Raw genomic sequence first — 18,653 nt, forward strand, 5'->3', positions numbered from 1 at the left:
CCCAGACAGCGGAAACACCTTTGGACATCCGCGAGCTCTCGGACGCGGCAGATAATCCAACCTACTCGCAGCTTCCCCTTTTCAATAAGAGTCCGGCCTGGCAGTTCGTCGATTTCCACCACAGCCATTCTTTGTTCTCGCGAGTTTACAGCGAGGAGAGAGACGCGAAGTTGGCCATTCATCTTGTCTCCTAACTCCCCGCGTATAGCGTTCTCCACTTCTGGGGCCGTGGTTAGGCAGTCCATGCCCAGAACTTCTAGACGTAAACGTCTAGTGAGAATACGGGCGTCTCCAAGCTGGCCAATGGCAGTGCACACATTTTCCTTAAATGCTGAGTGGTTGCCACAGCGCTCCATTTCGATGAGCACGCCGCCTTCGCGGGTTTTCCGAACAGATCGAATTACGGTCTCCGTCTTCTCGGGTTGGAGCTTACCGCGTATCGTTCCCAGCACCTCTGCATAGGTTTTGCCTTCAGCTGGCTTAATTATTAATTTGGCGAGACTCTTCTTTTTTCTCACCCTCTTCTTTTTTTTGCGGCTGGTCGCTTCGCCCTTATTGACCAAGGGTTCACCTGGCGCTGGCCCTGGCTTGGGCTTTCTGCTTTTTCCAACCGTTTTCCATTGATTGTCTGGTACGGTTTTCTGTGCATTGTTGTTATTATTGCCATTATTATTAGGATTATTAATAATAATGTTTTTACTACTATTATTATTATTAGCAGTAGTATTTTTTTTCTTTTCCGGCTCGCCTGTAGGGGAGTCGGATCGAGTTCGACCTCTCTTTTGCGAGCCAGGGCCAGCCTTCCGCAGCTCGGAAAGGGTAGGCCCCTTCCGGCGCTGCTCTCGGAGGTAGCTTAATATATTTAAGCTCTCCTCGATTTGGGCCATACCTGTTTTTATGTCCATGGACACATTCTTTTGCTTAGACACAGCGCTCTGCATCTTCTTCAGGACGAGCCGAATCTGGGCCAATTGCTCATCTTCATTGCCTTCGTAAGTTCCCAAGCTTGCGGTGACATGCTTGTCGCTGTTTGCAGCAGCCGGCGTTTGAAGACGACTATCCCGGCTGCCGGGAGTTGCCGTTTGGCAAGGTGTAGCCTTCTGCGCCACGCCGGCGGCTTTCTCCGTGCTCGTGGGGCCGGAATTTGCCTGCAGAGGAGTTTGTGGCGGGGAGCGCACGACTCTACTGCTCTTCCTGAATGCGCTGCATTCTTCCTTCGTGTCATCGACGTTGGTTTCATTTATTGGTTTTGTTTTAATCATTTTCAATCAATTGGGTCTCCGCTTCAAGCCGCTGTCTCCACACGTAGCACAGTCGCTTTTAAGTGTCCCGAAGTTCCCTTCTCTCAAAGGAGCAGGCCATCGCGAGGGTTGACACAAGTCCTTATGGGATATTGTGTTCAGAGCCAAGACAGCGCAAAACCAGGAGTAAATCTCAACTGGACCTGTGCGGCCAACTAAATGGCGACGTGTTTTGAACGTACTTGAAGACCTGCCAGGGTTTTAACGAGACGGAGGCGATCGCAGCATTAGCCCACCAGCCATTTCTGTGAGGTGTCACCCTCACATACTAAAGTGGCGGAATACTGCTCTCGCCAGCCCAATATCAGACTAATCGTATACATGCTCCAGTATGCCATGAACAGGATCTAACTGGTCTCAATCCTGGGATGCTTTTTGGGGGGCGGCATCTGTTCGCCCGGACACAGGAGATTCATCAAGCATTTCTGATCTTTTAAATCAGGCCCTCGTCTCCTGCCGCTCTTGGTCTGGGACTGCTTATTGGTTATTCGCAGCTAACCTACCGGAGTAGGCCGTTCACGATCCGCCATGTGTGACCCCGGTAAGGTCCTGAGCTTAGCCCTTACCTACTAAAGTCATTATTTAAGTCATTAATAAAGTCATTACTACTTTGTAAAAAAGTAAATTATCAGCATGCAGATGCGGGAAGATGTATGTTAATAATGGCGGTTTTGGGGTGGTACAACATTTTTTTTACTCAGCCACCCCTTCGGGGCCTTCATTAGGACCTGTCGGTAGAAGAAGATGTAGAAGAACATATCTGGTCTGAGGTAGACGCCATCGAAATGAAATGTTAGGAAGAAGAGCATTATGAATTTTCTTGCACGTTATTTTTAAAACTGGTTTTGTCTCGGTCCTAGCGTGATAAGTGCTATGTCCTTCCATGCACTAAACAACATTTTAGCCTTATAAATATCCAACATATATAAGCGACAAAAAGTTATAAGCGACATTTTTTTCTAAATTTTGCTTTTGATGCGGAAATGTTCCTAGAGCATCTAGATGGATTTCTGCATAAAAATAAAGTTTTGAAAAAAATGTCGCTAATATTATTTTGGCGGTTGGGGCTCGATATGGTAAATTATACACAAAAAAAAAAAAGAAATAAAAATTGTACTGCAACGTTACACGTATCCTTGGAATTCCATTGCATTAGTCGGAAAGAAATATTGGGGAAAAAAATTTGTAAAAATGCTAAAGCAATAAGGCAAACCATAGCAATGTAACATTGTATAAAAATCAATTGTTGCACAGTTATGCGTATAGCCTTGAATAAAAGAATGTTAGGCAGAAGCAAAGGAGCGGGAAACTCGTAAATATGTAGCACATGGACATAGATATGCATAGAGGAGAATAACGTATTATTTTAATTAGCTGCATAAATGCAACACTTTACGAGCATTTTAAATGCAAAACGCCAAAGCGGCAATAGTAAAAAAGATAAAAACGAAGAGTAATAAGAGCGCCACAAGTGGAAGAGCAATTCAAACCAACTATGCGTGCATCAAAGTATGTAAGAATTTTTAATTAATCTTGAAATTTATGGAGCGAAAAAATTTTAATACATTGCATTAATGCATGCCAAGTGAATTTATAATGGGTAGCGCAATTTAAGTGGGGCTGAAAGGCTAGGTTAGGAGAAATTTATTTATTTTTTTGGTAATTAATGTCAAAGTTTAGAAATGCACGAATGTACTGAGTTCGCTTCGTTAACTATTTTTATTTTGCTTGTTTAATAAATATTTATTATTATTTTTATTTTTATTATTATTTTTTTCAAATATGCGGCATTTCCCTAATCTCTTAATTAGCTTAGATTAGGTTGAGCGCGCAGCTCTGAGAAGGTGATGCCCAGGTATGTAGTTACCCCATGCCTATCCCTACATATCTTTAAATCATTTCGTTTCTCAGGCGATGCCTGGCAGTCCTTCCAGTGGAGATTTCCCAAAGGTATCCAAGCTCTCGAAGAAATGGTTCACAAGAAACTTGAAGCGTTTTCCTCGGAATGCAGGACACTCGCAAAGGAAGTGCTGGTAGGATTCTACCCCCTTCTCATCTCTACAGCTTCTACAGAAATCGTTATACGGTGTCCCCTAAGTATTCCTTTGGGAAGCCTAACGTTTGGCTTTGAAGACCTTAATAAACTTCTTGTTCTTCGTTCGTTGAGCCAAGGCTGCCTTGGTCACGGAAGGTTTCACGATTTTTAACGCTTCCCCAAGCCCAATCTAAGTTCCCTTCTAGCATATTCGTCTGCTTCCTCATTTCCTAGAACATCATTTGTTGCTGTAGAGCTTGTAAGGATCTTCGGCATTCCTTAAGTCATATCGAGTTAGTCATTGTCGACCCTGTCGACTGTCAATGACGAAGGCAAGTTTAGATGGAGCTAGGTCGCTTGCCACCTTGTCGAGTGCATACATATATCTCATTGTGAAAACCACGGCAGTGATTTGGAAATCTATAGGACTTTCTCATAGATAACTCCTGAGAGAAGACACCAGATCCTGTTCCGATATCCATTTTGTCTGGAAAATGGACATCGAAATTCCGATTGAGGTCAGGAAGGTGGAATGGCCAGGAGTATCTCTGGTGCCACCTGGGGCGTTGAGTAAGTCGTCCCCGTTGTGCATAGGCATGCTTGTCGTTGCACCTTTCGCAGGTTGAGTAGATGGGAAGTGTAGTCAACCGCCTGCCACTACACAAGCGCGCCATAGGTGAGAATAGGTCTAACTACCGCCGTATAAATCCAGTGTGTTATCAGCGGTTGCAGCCCCCAGTCTTTCCCAATTATAGCTTTACAGGATTTGAGCGTATTGAGCGCCCTTTTTCTCCGCTCTTCGGTGTTCCTTTTCCAGGAAAGCTTAGAGTCGGGAATAACCACCAAAAACTTCGCTTCTTTTGACAATTCAAATTACCATAATGACTCCGCATAGGCAAGGACCATAGCGGCTTTCAATAATAATCCCCACCACGTTCGTCAGAAAATGCGAAAAACTATTTCTTAGCGCTTGAAAATCATCTGAGTAAAGAAGACTTTACATTACAAAGGTTTTTTACAAAAAGAAATAATAATACAAATTTGCTCCAGCTTTTGCTCTGTGTACATTTTTAGTGTATAATTTCAAAAATGCCTAATGTGTCCCTTTTGAAGCTCGTTTCCGACATGTAGGATGGCTAGCTGAATGCTTTCCTATTTTTATTAGCGCTTTCGTTTGCGATGCATTTAAATGCTCTTTACTACCGAACATTGCACCACTACACATATGGCTATTTCACTTACAACCAATTGCATTTGTTACAATAAGTCACACATTCCAGTAAAGCAGACACCACACCATTAGCGCACACAAGGGGTGGGTTTTGGGGTCCAAACCCCCCCTAAAGCTAATAACCTCAAATACAAACTGTATCTTAAAGCTAAGAATCCAGCTCTCAAGGAAATTATAAGAAATATTTATTATAATTTCTGTTGCCTGAAAAAGCGCTTTGCTTTTGCTGTAAATTTCTATGAGGAAATAAATATGCGAGCATTTTTTTCTTGAGAGCTGCAAACTGATTTAAGAAATTTTGGTAGAAGAAGGTATTCGAAATATTAAAAAAATTTAGCAATCGTGAAAACTCACCGTCTCTATCGAAAACCAGAAACCAGAAATCGAAAAAATGAGCATAAAAGTGCAAAAATTTATGGAATCAATAAATTTATTTTTACTGACTCTTTTAAAAATTTTTATTAGGTACTTTTAAAAGTTGAGCGCATCTTGAGTTTATAGAACTTTTTATTAAACAAGTAATTTTTAAGGAAAGAACACAACCGACTTCAAATTTAGGGGTACCGTTAATTTCTTCATGATCCAATCATCGGATCTCTAAACCAAATTACGGGACGACCCTTGAGGTACCATCTTTCCAATAAAAAAAGGATTATTGAAATCGGTTCACGTGGTCAAAAGTTATGTATTCCGGCGTATTGATAACCTCCTCTTTTTTTGAAGTCGGTTAAAAGTGTTTGAGTTCTGTTAATCTTATGTAAATAAAGTGCAGTTTATGGATTTTAAAACGTTTATTTATTTATTACATACTGTACATAAAACTTGCATGAATATATTTTAAAGAGCGTATTATCTGAAGCAAATTTTCAGTATTTTCCGGTGATATATATTCAGAAATATAAAACCCCCCCTAAAATATATTCCTGGGTGCGCCCCTGCACCACACAATCCAATTTCTCCATAACACCATACATACTTTTCTAAACACTGCTGTCTTCCTCGATTATGCTCACTTTTAATTCATTTTTCCTTATTCTCGCCATTTCCGCCATGCAATTTGCATAAATTATCCTCTTCCTCCTTCTTATCGGCATCTTACTTCCACAAAAAAAGCTGTAGGAAAGTCTTTTTGAAGCCAAGTTCATGGCAATTTCCACAATTGACCCGCCTGAATTATAGAAAGTTTAAAATGGGTAAAATGTTGCAATGTCCTTCGAGTGGTGAGCAGCTGCTTGCTGTGCTCATACATTTTTTCCATCCAACTGTTGCAAAAGCAAGCTTTTCTTAAGATTTCTGTAACTTTTTTTGACTATTTTTTTTTTACAGTCTCTGTAAAAATTTTTTGCTTTCGACTTTTATTTGTTCGGCAGAAAGTTGCATTAGCATTGTTGTCAAAATCAGTGAACCCCAAACGTTAACTGGCCGCAGCGGCGCTGACTTTACTAGCTCCATCAACGCGCGCTCATTTTTTAATGCAATTACAAATCATATCCGTCAAACTATATACGTAGATGTGAGTACATTTAATTCACGTTTTCTCTTCACATTGTTTTTGATGTTTTTCTGCCATAAATATATTTCATGCGAAATTTTTGCATTCCTCTCTTTTCGATTTCGTCTCTTGAAATTTGCATGAAGCGAATTTCTCACATTGCAATCCTTTCAACAGTTAACCTTTTTTGTTACATATTTCATCGTCTCTTCCATTCCGTTAATACTTGTTTGCTGGTTGCTTTTCACTTTAATCTCATTAGCAGAGACTCAGTCTCAGACTGCTCGTTTTAACTACTCGACTATAAAGCACCATCCAGTTTAAGGAGATTTTCAAATTGAGAGCAAACTAAATCAACCAAAATACAATTAAAAATAATAAGACTCACTCAAACAACTTTTCACGTGTTGATTTCTTTAAATATTCACAACGTTTTCGAAGTTAATCTTTTTTGTTGTTATTTTTCTATTAAAACCATTTAGAGAATTCACAAGGTGTCGTATGTTGTAAAGTTTTTAAAGGCTAAATAAATGTCTAAATGACTTGAAACCACAACCAATTAGTTTTTTAACCGTGTGAAATTGCATAATACAACGTTTATTGTAGCTGCGGAATTCCCTTAATATATTTTTAACCGCTTAAAATTTACGAAGTACAACAATACGACTGTATACAACCCTTTGTGAACTCTTTATTTTTCCTAGCTTTAACCAGAAAAAAATCAAAGTTTCAAATTATATGCAAAATTTAGGATAAGTCACCAAATTTTCATCAAAATTTTCGGCGTTTTAATCTTAATCTTTACAAAATTTTTGGTTACCAACAGCCAAAATAATATTTGGCCTATCACATCCAGCTAGTACCGATATATTAATAGTTAAAAATATACTGTTAACGACTTTATAACAATTAACCACAAAGACTCTTTCTCGAGAACAGATCTGGTAAAATAAGATGACATACAAAAAAAAAACGAAAAGCAGTCTAAAAAAAAATGTATGGCATTTCGTAGCTGGTTGAAACTTGCGCTTCATAAGGCTAAAATTTTATGGGCTACATATATAGCTGCATGCTTAAAATGGTTCTGAATATTCAGATTAAAAAGTTAAAATTTTGATGAAAGTTTGAAACTGTTATTTTTATGGTTTTGCTTAAAACTTGGACGGTATTTCTATAGAAAAATAGCAAACAAAAATTTAGCTCGAAAAATATTACTTGCTTGAGTACAAGCAATAGTTCGGCTTTTTTTTCATATCCACAAATTCATTTTAAACTGAAAGTGTGCCTATTCACAATTTCAGGTGCCCAAATTTATATATCCAAAAATCAGTAAACTCTTTTTGTTAGTTTTTTACATATCCTTATCCAATAAAGTACTAATAAAAATTTTTTACTCTTCTCGTTACAGCTCATTTTATAGGCATCAACAAACAAAAGCCAATTATTCAACTTAAAGGTAAGCTTGAATTACAGTGTTTTATTATCTGTATAAGAAAAAAAATCAAACTTGAAGAAGAGTTTACAATAAAAAGTTGCTAAAATTAATTGCGTTGGTTTTCTCATTTTCATGCATCACTAGCCGCAATTAACAAACAGCGCAATCAATTGAATATCATTTCCAAAAACCAAATGCCACATAAAAATTAACAAAGAAATTAATAATAAAATGTAATATCTATATTCGGTCAATATTTGGTGGTGGGTTTTATTGCTTAAACTCCCTAGAGGCAATAATTTGACAAAAAATCATCACGTTCATATACATACATATATTGTGCGCCACAAAAGTGAAGTCACACAACAATGAAATCAAATATTTATTGCAAGGACATTAAATATGTATGTGTGTACGTATGTACATTAGCGTGATCCATAAACGGAAAAGTTGGAACCCTAATAGTCTCAACCCTAGGATTTTTCTATAACAAAAAAATTATAAAACTTATTTAGAGGTCGCTCCAAACCCATGAAGTTTTCCATGCCCTTCCCTCTGCAACTGAGCTTCATTAGCATTGATTACCAAAAACGCCTATTTTTCGACATATAGTTTATTTATATTACTATTTCATTAAAAAATATTTAAATTATTGATAGAATTTCCAGTTTAAATCGAAAAAAGTTTATAAATAAATATCTAATCTATATCTCCCGTCAGAGGCAAGGTGTTAAAATGTTTTGTATTTCCGAATTATGAAAAAGCATTTGTGATGTGCAGAACGAAAGCGTATTCAAACGAAAAAATCGACAACCAAAAGTTACGTTAATGTAAACAAAAGTTCTTTTTGTTGATTTTTTTCTCAGTGTTTATATGAGAAAAAGACACTTTTTCATAGAAATGATATACAATTCTTAAAAACATATATTTTGGATCGGATAATAAATGATAGTTAGTATTAACAAGCAAAAAGCAAAACCGACTTCAATTCTCATTAAAAAATTTTAGAGTACCGTTAATCTATGTATACCAAATTACAACGAAGCAACTTTTGAGTTACCACCTTTACTTTAAAAAAATAATTGTAGAAATCGGTTAACGTGGTCCAAAGTTGTGTGGAAACATACGTAAGAAAAAATAAGAATATATTCCGTCGAAATGATATCCTCCTCCTTTTTTGGAGTCGGTTAAAAAGTAGTTAAATAGACAATTGGGTATTGCTATTGGAAGTATCTTCCCCATATAAAATACATGGAAAACTACACGGGCTTAAAGCCAGTTCCAGATATCATTTTTTAACAAAATTTTCTAAATTTTTATCCCCACATATATTTTTGGACCACCCTAATGTACATATGTAGAAAGGTAATCAAGCAGACAATAGGACAAAACATATGCATTTACAAGTGCACTCTTAACGTAAAACACATTTATACATGTGCCTGTGTATGCACATTAGGGTGGTATAAAAATGCATGTGTAAAAGTAAAGTCGCAGTTTTCGCAATGCTCACAGTCCCTTGGAGTGCTCTGTACCGAAAAAGTATCACTTTTTTATTTTGGACCTTTGAGCGACCTCTAAATATTTTTTGAATCCAAATAAAAAAATAAGTATATTTTTCGATGTAAAACAATCCTAGGGGGTGTGAGCATTAAAATTCCGACTTTATTTAATTTGGAACTCCCTAAGTGTGAGGAAAAAAGCACATTGAAATGCATGCAGATACAAAATTAGAAAAGTGCCCTTGCCAGCCATAAATATCAAATTCAAATGTAATTGTAATAAAAACCAATAGCAATAATATTAAAAAATAGAAATATAACAGAAAACCCTTTCGATTGCAGATGATGCCAAAAACAAAAACAACAACAACATATCATATTAATATTCTATGTGCTGATAGCGCAATTAAAAAACAATAAAAGCCAATAAAAAAACGTTAACAATACCGTAGGCTAACCAAAAAAAGGATTACTGTGTGATAAGCAACGAAAATTGCTGCCGCAAATGCAAATGCTTTGAATTCAAAAAGTATAATAAAAAAATATTTAATTTAGCTGAAATTGCAATCAGTAAAAAAATATGTTTGTATGTGGTTCAATAAAAAATTATTCAAACGTTCTGTCTACAATATATTGAACTCGATTTCTGGCAAATTGACAATAATAGCCTTTATGAAATTTATTTCATCTGCAATTTATACCTTTTTATAGCCTTAAAATTTTAAATTGGTTTTTTTCGGTACGCTTGAAATTTGCTAAAAAATTGCGATTTTGAAGATGAGATGCTGTTGTTACGCATTCAAACTCTACTCTGATCCAACTTTGGAAAGAGGCACACGTGAGCCACCATGAGACTATTGTAATACGGTAATAGAGGCTCCTTAAATTCTTCGTTTCTCTATGAGGAGCATCAAATTTAACCTTCTAATGAAGTTCACGAGGTCACATATACCAGCGTACAGATCAGTTCAGTCATACACTCTGGAAATTAGTGATGGAAAAATTGTCGACGGGCCGTCGCCAATGCAGAACAGAGTGCTAAATATTCTTCTTTTTACTTTTAGCCAGATATGTCGTGCCATCCTAATACGTGTGGACACTGCAGACTATCTTCTATTAGCCAGTTTTATAAAGTCACTCGGGGTTCGCAAATAACAGTTGTTTTCAAACCGGAAAGAATTTCCCTATATGGTATTTCAATGAAGCAGTGGACTACTGGTTGGCTAAGGAATATTTATCTTAAATGATTTAAATTTTTGTAATTTTTCGGTCTTTTTTACCGGTATTTTTTTCAGTAAAAAATAACTGAAATTTGACTTTTCCTGTTTTTCGAGCAAGTATTATAGTTAGAATTTGACTTTTACTTGTCCGATTAAAAATAGAAGTTAAAGTTTCACACTAATTTTTGCATGCAATTATAAAAGTCAAAATTTTACTTGTATTATTTCGGTTAAAAATAAAATTTAAATCTCATTCGCTATTTCATCTGCTTAAGTTATAAACGTTTTATTGCTAAGTATAAAAAGGTAAATATTGGTTGTTTGTGCAATGGTAAGCAAATAAGCAGTGCAACAAAAATTTTGCTTGGTTATCAGTGTGTGTAAAGTGAATAAAAATGTAACCACATAACCACACAGATATTAATGTGCCAAATATAAAAATTGATAGCAAATTCTTATTGTTAATTCTTAATTTTTAGTCGAAAATATATCATAAAAACATAACGATTATTGATCGACGAAAAAGCATGCCATACATGCGCCTCCGCCAAAATCTGAAACTAGATTAGTTATGAGGAGAAAGTCTTTCGAGTTTTTAGCAACTTTTTTTTCACAGTAATTTATGGTAAATAGTTAAAACTAAAAGTTACTTAAAATTACTGATTTTCCAAACGATTGTGCAAATTAAGCAAAATAAAAAAATGATTACTGATTTCCCAGAGTAACAACAATAAAATTACTACGTGTATGGCGCACAGTCATAAACTAGATTTTATGGCAATAACTCTCTGGGAACACATGTGCTCAACAATCAAGCCGCTCACCATTAAGTGCAACCGAAAGCAAACCATTGCTTGTGGCTAAAAATACAAAACTCCTTCTGGCAAAAGCAAAAAAAAAAAAGAAGCAAGTTCACTTAAACATTTGCAGCTGCAATTAATATCCTGCATTTTTGTATTTGTGCTCACGTGCATGTGATTGTGTGCAGTGCTTTTGTTTAAATTTCATCTGTGCAATTTTCGTCATTCACACACACGCAAGTGCATACATACATACTCACATGCAAATGCATTTTAAGCCTTCAAGAAAGACAAACAAGCACACAAATGAGGGAACGAACGAACGAACGAACTAACGAACAGCAGTTGCACAGCATCCAGTGTGACCACTTTGTGAGTAATTCTTCAAAACGTGAGGAATTGGGAGTTTTTTTATTTTGAGGAATTTTTGAGGAATTTCCTCTTATTATATTTGAAGAAAATGAAATGCCACCATGTTTTACACAACAGAGTTGCTAAATCGCTCTGCAAATTTTTTAACAAAAATCTTTCCGAAGTTTTATAAAGAGCGAAATACACCACACATCAGCTTGTTAAACATTCTTCAAACCTAGTTTTCCCCCATTTCGCCATACACCATGAAAACATTACTCGATCAACCAAAGAATTTTAGCTTTCTTCAGGCTCGCAATGTAAGAGAGTTTGGTTTTCTTCGCTTTTTCTCTATTGCGTCTTCATTCGGTGAAAATTCCGTTGGGAATGAGGCGATTTTACCATACAAAGCGTAAGCGGTTTGCTCAAACATCAACATGGCGGCCAGAAAATCAAAAAATATTGATTTTTGTTCACATTTCCATCAAACGGCTGGTCAAACCTTCAAAAACCCCCATACACAACAAATAGGGATATTTCGCTTGCTTCCGCTTGTGTGGTGTTTTTCGCTCTTAAGCACATCTGAATTTGCTGCTAATTATTCAAAATGTTATCGATAATTTTTTTCATTCCATCTTTATATTTTCGACTGATTTTGAACTTGCAAAATCTCGATAACGAATGGAAAGAATACGCATTGTTCGATCATAAGAATATTCGTATTGATTCTTCATTTGATGCAGAAATTTATAGGAACAAATTTTTGAATTAAAAGATTCTTCAGGTTCATATAAGTTTCCAAATTAAAAAATATATATATATCTGCATTACTAATACAGCTCTTTTCTAATGCTTCAGTAGAACGTATATTTAGTAGTTTAAAAATGTGTAGCACTGACTTGAGGACCAGATTGAGCACTCATATAGCTGTCGCAATATTATACACAAAGCAAGGCATAAGAAATAATGGTAATACTTTGTTTGAGCCGCAAGAACAAAGGTACCAATTGAAATGGAGAATGTAATTAATTTTTATGCTAATATCTGCTAATATCTCATATCTGTAAAGAAAAAATTTTTAGTAATTTGTTCGGATTTTGAGGATTTCCCATTTGTTTTTGAGGAATTTGGTAATTTTTTTATGGCAACACTGCCGGCATCACTTGCATGCGAATGAATTGGATGAGTGCGCAACGGCTGCTGCTCTGCTACAATTGCGTGACAGACGCGCAAGCAATTACTGGCGCGCAGAAGGCACCAACAACAAAAAATATTTCAACATTTCAACTCAGTGCAGCTCTCGCTAACTGACAGCCGGGTAGGCGGCCAACCAACGCTGCAGTCAGATAGTAGTGTACAGTTGATGATTTGCCGTTGTTGTTACTGCTGAAATTTTGTTTGTTATGTGGTGTGTGTGTGTGTGTGTGTGTGTGTACGTGTGTGTGCAGGCATTCATTATCCTGCAGAAATGCAGTTAAAAATGTAATTACATTTTCCGCCGTTCCACCCAAGCAAACACAGAGATGTAAACTACTATACATATGCATACATACCACATTTGCGATAAAAGAGAGCGATGAAAAAATTTTTATTTTGATACGAGCATTTTCAAAAAAAAAAAAACAATAAGCTTACAAAAACGTGGTTTTGTAAATTTCATTTTGATTGTTTGCTAGCTGCTTTCTTTGGGCCGGCCATGCAAATGCAGAGCGAGTATCCTTAAATTGTTTGTATGTATGTATGTATGTATGTCAAGCGGCAGTGATTGCGTATCCAGCCTAAAATTATGCTTGTGGAATTGCAAACAATTAAACGCTCTGCAGTGCCTGCAGCGCTATTTGCGCTTCATTGTGGTCGTTTAGTTGTTTTCCTATGCAGGCGCGCAGATTTTACCGAAATTTGCAGAAAATATGAATTATGCTGTCATAGTTATATGTAAGTATATATGTAGTTATTTGTGCTTTCGCATGTGCACATGGTATAGATACTCGTATATGGTATCATAAAGCGGCCATTTAATCTGGTTTCATTTGTTAAAAAAACAAACAAAGAAACGCATTTTAACGGCATTTTAAAACAAGCAGAAAATCTTATTTGCACAACAACATAAATACAGAAAAAATATAATGCACACCAACGTTCTCGATTTTTTATAGTTTAAATTAATGTGCTAAGTGAGAAAGTTTATTTATCTTTCTTCTTTTTTTAACATATTTTTAAGCGCTGTTGGCAACTGCTGAGATGAAGCTCATGTTGAACCAAAAAAACAAGTTAAAAATAAATATCGAAGGTGAAAGCGTTTATTTTTGATTTGGCGCTTCTCATTTACAAATAATTAAATTACTCATATGCCCTGTATTACCTGTAAAAATGTAAACGTAAAGGTCTCATAGGTAGGCTTTCTTTCCATTGGGTTTTCAGGGCTTGCTGTAATGATCTTAGTAAACTTTACAAAGCACCAAGCTGCAGCTACGAAGAGCTTGAAATATTTTAACTGTGAAATCGTATAGCTGGATGTTAAAAACGACGATGTGCTCCTCTTAGTGGCATCCGAAATTGTTCTAGAAGTACTACTAATTTTCAGTTAAAACATCTTTTGTTTGCAAATCGGGCAGAACATTCAGAGCATCAAGTTAGGTTCTCATTTTACCTTTTTAGCCAACAGCAGCTATGCTATGAAGTCATTCGTTGTGAGTAAACTAGTTTTGCGCCCTTTTATTTGGGTTTCATAAAATCGAGTAAATTGATGTTATTTATTTGTAAATTCGTGGCAGTTTTCTACGGACTAACACTAAGCGAACAGTTTATGGCACAATACGGGCTTGTGCAAATAGCACAATTTTTCTTGCGAGCAAATGGCCGAACCCAAGTATGGCTACACCGTCGGAGATCAATGTCAGGGAGTCTAGATGCGCTAGTGAGCTGTTTTTTTTTTTAACTATATCGCCATAGTAGCGTTGAAAGTACTTCTCCCTGTGGCTAAACCTGAGCTCCCAAGAAAACAAACACAAGAAAGAAACAAATATAGTAAAACTGCATTTTTAGTTTTTCACTCTGACGTCAGAATTTTTTTTTCAAAAGACTTTGGAATTGTAAAGATATGATTAATTAAAAAAAAAATATTTAAAAAAAATAAGTGCAATGTAGTTAGATTAACAATATGGGTACCAAATGAGAGAGAAAATCCTGTACTTAAAAACAATAAAGGTTTTTGATTTACAAGGACGAATAGGCATTGTAAATGCGCTTCTAATAACAAATATATTTTTAAATTAATAAAGTTTGCAGGACGAAATTCGATGAAGACGTCGTACATATATTAGTCCTCAAACGAAAATTTAAAAAAAAAAAAATTGCAAATTTGCAAGGATATATAAGAACAAAATTTGTAAAGCACATTTTCCATACCCATGCGCCCTCATGCACCAAAAAATGTATTCCGCTTTAATTCTACAAAATTTTTCTTTTATATGATACCCTTATTGTTATCCTACATTGCACAGAATTTTTTGAATATTCAAATTTTAAAATAATCATATTTTTTTGAATTTCAAAGTCCTTTTAAACAAAAATCCTGACGTCAGAGAGAAAAACTAAGTACGCAGTTTTACTAAACTCTACCCATAGTCCCGCGAATATATTAATTTTTTTTGTGTGTAAAACTTATCGTCGCACGGTGTAATCCGATGACCTTATCTAGTCTACTTATGTAAGCTTTCACATGTTGAACTTTCGATTAAGTGAACTTCGCGTCTCTGAAATACTTGTAAATATTACTTTAATCTTCATCCAGCTTAGCGAAAAATCGTAACGACCATAACCGAAGTGTCTTGTGTTCCATATCCCGGGATTTAAGGCGGGAAAAACTGAAAATAACAAATTTTATCTTTTCTACCTCCACTAGAGGTCCTCAGAGCGATGTAGTGGAGTATTAAAAAAAACGGTTCGAATTCCTCGATCCTACACATTACGAATAGTGATTTGCTGTATGTATAATATATTAATATACGGTGGCGAAAATATACAAATTTATATGTATGTGAAATTCGACTTTCAAACTTTTTAAAAGAATTAGAAAAAAACGGCAAATTTTGAATCAGAATTTCTAGGAAATAATAGTTCGCAGTTTGTTTGGCCGAGCTTCTCCTCCGATTTGTGGCGCTGCGTGCGCCTTGATGTTGTCACAGAAAGGGGAGGGACCTACACTTTTATGCCGACTACCAATAGCGATTGTCTTTTTATGAGAAGCTGTTTTTCGTGATAGAAATACGCTCGGAGGTGTGTCAATGGCTGACGAGAGCATTTTTTGTTGTTGGCTTTTCAACCGGTAATAAAACAAAGCCTTATCAATAAAAAACACAGTACAATATTTTTAAACAAATCACTGTTCACAAAAATATTTACTTAAACCCGTCACAATCTCTCTGAAGAACGAAAATTAATTTATACGCAACATTAGAAAACTGTATTTCCGGTGAACGGTGAACGTTCGCTGTGCAAGTTAAGAATGTGAGAAGGACTGGGAAATGCTCTCCGGAATGTCCTCTGTCGAATGTGAGTACGTTTTCAAATTTTATTCGAATTTTTCCAAACTGGCTTATGGCCGCCTAGATCGTTCAAATAACCTATGTACAAATTTAGGTCCAAATCGGATGCTACCCCATAAATGCGCATACAGCTGTCGGACATAATACCGAACTACATATAAAGAAGTAATAAACACTAAAAGTTGAAGTATGTATACTACTTATGTAAATATTAATTTTTTTTTTTAATATTTAAATTACAGTGCCTTTGATTTTTAGTAATTTGATGTGGCGTACAATGAAAAAAATTTAGTAATGGTTCCATTTTCATGAAAGTTTTTTGAGCCCCTGCTCCAAACAACGCCCAAATGGGCAACACTGGCACGAGAAATATTTTAAACTGTGTAATACGGTAGACAAACGGGCTCGATTATTTGCATTACCAGCATTAATTTGCTTTAACTCATGCATTTTCCTCTTTAAAATGAGCATAAGCAGCCGAACAAATGCACGAAATTTTTGGGAATTAACTCGGATCCGGGGAATTTTCGATGACAACACTGGTAAAAACGGCCAGTTGTTGTCTTTTGTAGTACAAGTAAGCAAACGAAGCAGTCGAGTTTCGCGTACGCGGTAGCCGAGTGGTGAGAGTTGCGAGCTACAAGCCTGTAGCTGCCAGGTTCGATACTCGGTTGGGGCGATTGCGAAAAGTTTTTTGTTTTTATTATTTATTTTATATTTTTTATTTTATTTTATTTATATATTTAATTTTACTTTATTTTATTTTCATTTGCTTTATTTTATATCACATTTCTTATTTTACTATTAGTTAATTTTAATTTTTAAAGATGAATTTTGTTAAAAATTCAACAATAACTAACTGAAAGTAACGTAAAAAAAAATATAGAACTTAAAAAAAATAATGAAAAGGAAATAAAAAAAGTATACTGGCCGTGGGACTCGAACCCACAACCTTGCGGTTGGTTTATTCGCATTACTGCCGTCTGTAAGGGTGAAATTTTAATTTGCATTTATGCTTATTAATTCAAATTAATTTTCTCCGTCTGTCTACCATATAAGGCTCCGTTAAGTATGCTATTACTATCAATTTATTATATTCGTTACTATAACTTTTGCAAAATCTCAGACTGTAACAATTAATAAGTTATTTATCATGCCAGATTATGCGTATTAAATACGCCTAAGCTACCCGAACAGCATTCATGCATAACAATGTGTGCCAGTCTGGCGTACTTATTTGCTGCTGTTGTACTTAATCCACAGATATGTATTTGCAAATGTATTTATTTTTGTGAAATTAATTTTTGTTCAGCTTAAAATGAATTAGGCAAGTATATGTTTATGTAAATGCTATAGTAGTATGTATATGTGTGGTAGATTTTAGATCACAATATTTAGGATGCGTTCGTTTAAGGTGTTACATATAAAATATAATGATTGAGATTTCCTGAACTGTTTTGATTAGGTAAAATTACCCATCAGCATTTTTGCAACAAAATCACAGATATTCTTCGATATAGGTAAATATATGTATATTTACACATTTTCAAAAGCAGGCATTTTTCTAGTTCTTTCTACTGAGCATCTGAATTTCATTTTATTTGTACTCAAAGGTTAAGGGTGATTTTACCGCAAATACTATAAGATCTTGAGGAAGCAAAGCTTTGAAAAATATCGTAAACATTTCAAACAGATTAAAACTTTTAATTCAATCAACATCTTAGGATGATACAACCGCAATATTTGTATCGTATATAATATATTTCATATAGAAATAAACTACATCAATCAAAAAACTCGGCATGCAATAAATTAGAAGGTTTCTATGTAGGAAGATAATTTATATTCATAAGACTTGCTAATATAAGTACCTACATACTTACTCATATTGTACTGTCAAATATAACTCTAAGTAAATAACTGCTGTATTCAGCAATTTACTCCACACAAAGTACAACTGCTGATTTCATTTTGACTCCGATTTCCATTTGCCGTTTTGTCTGTATATATTTCAATTTGTAATTTGCATTACTCAAACTCTACTACGAAATTCGAAGAGTTAATTTGCATTTATACATACATACATATGTATATTTACATAAATACAAATATGTAAATATATACTCGTACATTGTCTTAAAATATTCATATCGCTGGTTACGTATACGCCACGTACACACAAAGATTGTCTTGTGATACAAGAGTACTTTCCACACAGATATATGTACATATATATGTAACTGTATGATAGTGTACTAAAATGTTACTTGTTGGTAAGTTCACAAACTCATTTGCATACCACTCCCTTACCGCTCATGCGAGTACCACAGCAAGCTTTTTCTGCTTTTGTCACTAATTTAATTATTACTCCATTGCATTATTCGAGACAGCAGTTATTTTCTTGCACATGCTGCCAGAAGCTCACGCGCGGCGCCCTTTTTTGTGTGTTTGTATGTAGTTGAAACTCGCATATTCGCATGTACTTACTTACATTTATAGTTACTTAATTGTATGCCGGCGCAAATGTCTATTACCAGCATTTTCGTAAGGAATTGTAGTCGATTTCAAAAAAATAATTACAATGATATTCATAATTGCGTACTCAGTAACAAAAAACAAAGCAGAATCTGCTGCCTGAAGCAACTTTTTGCCCAAAATTATGATTTTGATTAAGAAAGTACGGATTGAGGAGTATTGCATGGTTGTAGTGGGTTCTGTAAGTTTAGTTTCTTTAAAAAA

At 35.4% G+C, this 18,653-nt stretch overlaps 1 protein-coding gene across 3 annotated transcripts in view; it reads left to right on the top strand.

Annotated features, from left to right (window-relative positions):
• The first annotated feature begins 7,465 nt into the window (after positions 1–7,465).
• Positions 7,466–18,653, top strand: part of LOC118737777 (protein toll) — a 141,590-nt gene continuing 130,402 nt past the window's right edge. For 2 of the 3 annotated variants that reach the window (XM_036468530.1, XM_036468529.1), the window contains exon 1: positions 7,466–7,515. The gene's annotated coding sequence lies outside the window, so the exon portion shown is untranslated. The remainder of the gene's footprint in view (positions 7,516–18,653) is intronic. The other variant, XM_036468531.1, reaches the window with a different exon arrangement.

Source organism: Rhagoletis pomonella, unplaced genomic scaffold (genome assembly GCF_013731165.1).
Source record: "Rhagoletis pomonella isolate Grant_MI unplaced genomic scaffold, Rhpom_1.0 Rhpom_scaffold_00004, whole genome shotgun sequence".
Lineage (NCBI taxonomy): Eukaryota > Metazoa > Arthropoda > Insecta > Diptera > Tephritidae > Rhagoletis > Rhagoletis pomonella.